Source organism: Neovison vison, chromosome 2, assembly GCF_020171115.1.
Source record: "Neovison vison isolate M4711 chromosome 2, ASM_NN_V1, whole genome shotgun sequence".
In the NCBI taxonomy this organism is placed as follows: Eukaryota; Metazoa; Chordata; class Mammalia; order Carnivora; family Mustelidae; genus Neogale; species Neogale vison.
Genome location: NC_058092.1, coordinates 123,870,597 through 123,876,596, shown reverse-complemented (window position 1 = coordinate 123,876,596; position 6,000 = coordinate 123,870,597).

Genomic DNA, 6,000 nt, shown 5'->3' with positions numbered 1-6,000 from the left:
CTCAGGCTCTGTCAGTCACAGCACTAGTGGCCAGGGAAAACTATAAATAGAAGCTCCCTCCTGAGCTGATTATATTGATCCTCATGTACAGTTTCTGGCCAGACTCACCAGGTCCTACTTCGTTCTATGGGGAAGGCAGAATGTTGTGTTGTGGCTCCAGAAGTCCTTATCAAGAGATATTGTGGACCAGTAGGATGAGGATGGAATTGTAATCTGAAGCTAGGGTTAAACTCAGTGCCATGCGAAAGGCAGTTCCAGTGGGTAGTGGTTGAATCGAATATCCAGCACCTGAGTAAGGGCGGTTGTCAGATGTTTGCTCAGGCTGAAGTTTGTGTCTATGATGACCCACAAATGGAGGGGTGGCATCAAGAGGCCATGGAGGATTTCCCACGCTGGGGTTAGTGAGATGCTCTAAACATCAAAGATTCTTTCTACCAGACAGGGGGAGTCTGGTTTTTTGCTCCAGTTTCTCAAGTGGAAAATTTGAGTAGCAGAGCACTCCCTTATGGAGGCCTGGAAAGCACACCTCCATTGACCACTGCAGCTGAGGAACATGGCAGGTTCGTTCTGGTGGTTCTGGGGAGAAGTATCAAGGCCTTGAGTTGACATGGAGTCTCATGAAGATGGGTCACAATGCTAGTTTGTAACCAGGGAGATTATAGAATGTGCTGGTTGCTAAGGGGCCATGCAGGATTCATGTACCCTGAGGGTTTGACACAGCTCCAAGAGCATGGCTTCCTTCTGGGTCCAGGAGACGTTCTGTTCTTTGGCTCAGGGACCACATGTTGTATTATCAGTAGGTATTCCAGAACAGGTCTCTGAGGACAGATACATGAAAACCTAAGCTAGTGTTACAATGAAGTCCTTGGAGCATGTCAGGTTCAATCTTCTGACTCAGGATCATTGACTTGGGTGTCTGCCTGGATGGAGGAAATCAGGGTTTTTAATACTGTGCATTTGAGTCCACAGCAGCCTCCAATATTGGGCGGGGCTCAGGGACCTTGTAGGTTTCTCCTATTCTAGAGATTTTGGGCAACAGTAATGGCAACAGTTTCCTTGAGTATGGCAGGCATAGTGTTTTGGTGTGCCTGCAGATACCACAACCTGAAGGGCATGTGAAGCATGGTTTTGGGAGGGAAGTCTGCAAACACAAGCCCGGGTTAGGGTTAGTGGCGAAGTGATTGCAGGCCCAATGCATAGACCTGGAAGGCAGGTCCTCAGGAACTGTAAATCGGACGATGCAGAGGTAGTAGCACAGGCTTTTGTATCTGGATTGTGTGTCTAGGATGGCCTTGGAATGCAGGTGTGGTCTCATGGGTCCATGGCAGATTTTTCCTCTCTAAGTTTCCTGGGGGCTCCCAATAGTGTGGTGGGTTTCTCGGGGGAAGAGAAGAGTGCTGTTTTCCAAATTACGGGTGCCTCAAAATAGGGATTCCAGGGAAGCACTCTGGGTCTCGGCCACTGGAAAATCCCATCAAGTGTTAGGATGTGGGCCTAGGGACGTACCAGGCCTGCAATGTGAGATTCTGAAGGTGCAACTGAGAGCGTTTGCTTGTAAGCATGCTCAGGCTGAGGGTCACCATGCCTGCTTGTGCCCAGGGTGGCGCTCATTAGTGGGCGAGGTCTCCTTGGACATGGAGCTGGCTCCCACTTTGAGGGTTGGAAACCTATCCCAACAGCTAGGATTCCTGCCATGGGGAAGGAGGAGTTCTCTATTGTGCTTCAGGTTCTCCCATTGGCAGGCATTCCAGCAAAGGTCTGGGGACAGATGCCTGAATACCAAGGATGGGTAGAGATGATGGACTTGGGCCATGGCCAGTCTCACATACTGGATATGGCCCCCGATCCCTTGATAGCTGACACTAGGTCTGGGCTAGGCTCTGTCACACACAGCACTAGTGCCCAGGGCAGTCTCTAAATCGGGGTTCCCTCGAGTGCCAAGCAGATTCATCGTAATGTGGAGTTTCTGGGCAGACTCACCAGGCCCTTTTTCTTTCTATGGGGAAGGCAGAATGTTGCATTGTGTCTCTAGAATTTCCTCTTAAGAGGGCTTGTGGACCAGGAGGGTGAGGATGGAATTGTAAACACAAGCTATGGTTAAATTCAGGGTCAAACAGAAGGCAGAGCCAATGTGTAGCACCTTATTCGAGATATCCAACACCTGAGTAAGGGCGGATGTCAGAGGTTTGCTTATTCTAGGGTTTGTGTCTATGTTGACCGACAAATGGAGGTGTGGCGTCAAGAGGACATAGAGTATTTCCCTAGCTGGGACTTGTGAGATGCTCCAAACAGCAAGGTTTCCTTCTTCCGGAAAGGTGCTGTTTGGTTTGTTTGTTCCAGGGTCCCCCATGTGGGAAGTTTGGGTAGCAGAGCACTACCTCATGGATGCCTGGAAAGCACACCTCCATTGCCCATTGCAGCTGAGGAACATGACAGGTGCATTCTGGTGGCTCTGAGGTGAAGAATTAAGGCCTTGAGTTGACATGGAGTTTCATGAAGATGGGTCACAATGCTGGTTTGTTACCAGGGAGATCTTAGAATGTTCTGTTGGCTAAGGGACCGTGCAGGATTCATATACCATGAGGATTGGACTCAGGTCCAAGAGCATGGGTTCCGTCTGGGGACAGGAGATTTTCTGTTGTAGGGCTCAGGGACCATATGTTGTAACATAAGTTGGTATTCCAGAAGAGGCCTCTGAGGACAGATGCCTGAAAAGCTAATCTAGGCTTCCAGTGAGGTCATAGGGCCAAATCAGGTTCAATCATCTGACTCAGGACCATTGACTTGGGTGTCTGCCAGGATGGAGGTTATCAGGGTGTTTCAGACTGAGCATTTGCGTCCAGAGTGGCCTCCATAATTTGGGTTGGCTCAGGAGCCTCGCAGGTGTCTCCTAATCAGGAGGGTTTGGGCAACTGTGATGGGCCCAGTTTCCTTGGCGATGGCAGGCACAGTCCTGTGGTGTGACTCTAGGGGCCCCATCCTGGAGGGCATGTGAGCCATGGTTTTGGGAGAGAAATCTGCAAACACAAACTCAAGATAGGGTTAGTGTGGAGTTGTTCACAGGCCCAATGTATAGAACTAGAAGGCAGCATGTCAGGAACTGCAAATCACGTGACTCGAAGGCAGTAGCACAGTCTCTTGTATCTGGATTGTGATCCACGATGAACTCGGAATCAGGTGTGGACTCATGGGTCCATGGGAGATTTTTCTTCTCAAGGGTTCTGGGGGCTCACAATATCTTGGTGGCTTTCTCATAGAAGCGAAGAGTGCTCTTTTCCATCTTAGGGGTGCCCCAAAACAGGGATTCCAGTGACGGGCTCTGGATATGGGCACATGGAAAATCTCACCAAGTGTTAGGATTTGGTCCTAGGGGCGTACCAGGCCTGCAATACGGGATCATGGAGGTACAACTGAGAGCGTTTGATTGAAAGCATGCTCAAGCTGAGGGTCACAATGCCTGCTTGTGCCTAGTGCAGCCCTCATGAGTGGGCGTGGTCTCCTTGGCCATGCAGCTTGCTCCTACTTTGTGGTTTGGACACACATCTCAACAGCCAGGATTCCTGCCATGGGGAAGGAAGAGTTCTCTATCGTCCTTCAGGTTCCCCCATTGGCAGGGATTCTAGGAAAGTCTGGGGACAGATGCCTGAATAAAAAGATGGTTAGTGTTGACGGACTTGGGTCATGGCCGGTCTCACATGCTGGATATGGGCTCATATCTCTAGGTGACTGAAACTAGGTCTTGGCTCAGGCTGTCAGACACAGCACTAGTGCCCAGGGAAGCCTATAAATCAAAGTTCCCTCTAGCGCCGATCAGATTGATCCTCATGTGGAGTTTCTGGGCCGATTCACCAGGCCCTATTTCTTTCTATGGGGAAGGCAGGATCTTGCTTTGTGGCTCCAGAATTCCCTCTCAAGAGGGTTTGCGGACCAGGAGGCTGAGGATGGAATTGTAAACCCAAGCTTTGGTTAAATTCCTTATCAATCCAAAGGCAGTTCCAGTGTGCAGTGGTGGAAACGAAAATTCAGCACCTGAGTAAGGGCGGATGTCATATGTTTGCTCATGCTGGAGTTTTTGTCTATGATGACTGATAAATGGAGGGGTTGTGTCAAGAGGCCATGGAGGATTTCCCATGCTGGTGCTTCTGAGATGCTCAAAACAGAAGGTTCCCTTCTATCGGTCAGGTGCAGTATGGTTTGTTTGCTCCAGGTTCCCACATGTGAAAAGACTGGGTAGCAGAGCACTCCCACATGGATGTCTGGAAAGCACACCTCCACTGACCATTGCAGCTTAGGAAAATGGCAGCTTCACTCTGGTGGCTCTGGGGTGAATTACCAAGGACGTGATGGGACATGGAATCTCATAAAGATGTGTCACAATGCTGGTTTGTTACCAGGGAGATCTTAGTATGTGCTGGTGGCTATGCGGCTGTGCAGGATTCATATACCCTGAGGGTTGACACAAGTCGAAGAGCTCGGATTCCACCTGGGGACAGGAGATATTCTATTGTGGGGCTCAAGGACCATATGTAGTATCATACTGGTATTACAGAATAGGCCTCTGAGTCGAAATGCCTGAAAAGCTAATCTAGTCTTCCAAAGAGGTCCTAGGGGCATGTCAGGTACAATCATCTGACTCAGGACCATTGACATGGATGTCTGCCTGGATGGAGGTGATCAGGGTGTTTCAGTCTACACATTTGCATCCAGATCAGCGTCCAATACTGGGGTGGGCTCAGGGTCCTTGCAGGTTTCTCCGAATCCGGAGGGTTTGGGTAACTGTGACGGACACAGTTTCCTTGGGGACGTCAGGAACTTTCCTGTGGTGTGGCTCCAGAGACCCCATCCTGGAGGGCATGTGAGCCATGATTTTGGGAGTGAAGTCTTCAAACACAAACTCGGGTTAATGTTAATGGCGAGGTGATCACAGGCCCAATGCAGAGGTCTGTAGGGAAGCTCATCTGGAACTGTAAATCAGGTGCCTTGAAGGCAGTAGCACAGGCTTTTGTATCTGGATTGTGTGTCCACGATGGCCTCAGAATGCAGGTATGGTCTCACCAGTCCAATGGAGATTATTCCTCTCTAAGGATCGTAGTGGCTCCTAATAGTTTGGAACCTTTCTCGGGGAAGGGAAGAGTGCTGTTTTCCATCATAGTGGTGCCCCAAAACAGAGATTCCAGAGATGTGCTCTGGGTATGGTGACATGGAAAATCCCACCAAGTGTTAGGATTTGGTCCTAGGGACGTACCAGGACTGCAATGCGGGATCCTGGAGGTGCAACTGAGAGCGTTTGTTTGAAATCATGCTAAAGTTGAGGGACACAATACCTGCTTGTGCCCAGGGCGGCCCTCAGGAGTGTGCATTGTCTCATTGGCCATGCAGCTAGTTGCCATTCTGAGAGTTGTGCACCCATTGCAACAGCCAGGCTTCCAGCCATGGGGAAGGAGGAGTTCTTTATTGTGCTTCAGGTTCCCCCATTGGTAGCGATTACAGAAAAGGTCTGGGATAGTTGCCTGAATAGCAATGATGGGTAGAGATGAGGCCCTGGACCATGGCCGGTCTCACATGCTGGATTTGGGCCCCACACTCTGGGTGGCTGACACGAGGTCAGGGCTCAGCTCTCTCAGACACAGCGCTATTGGCCTGGGCAAAGTATAAATCGGGGTTCCCTCGAGGGCCGAGTAGATTGATCTTAATGGGGAGTTTCTGGGCAGACTCACCAGTTCCTTCTTCTTTCTATGGAGAAGGCAGGATGTTGCATTTTGGCTCCAGAATTCCCTATGAAGAGTGCTTGTGGATCAGTAGGGTGAGGATGGAATTAAAAACCCAAGCACGCATGAATAAATTGTCAAGTGAAAGGCATTTCCAGGGTGCAGCGACTGATTCAAATATCCAGCACCGGAGTAAGGGCAGACATCAGATGTGTGCTCATGCTGGAGTTTGTGTCTATGATGACCGACAAATGGAGGAGTGGCGTCAAGAGAATATAGAGGACTTCCTATG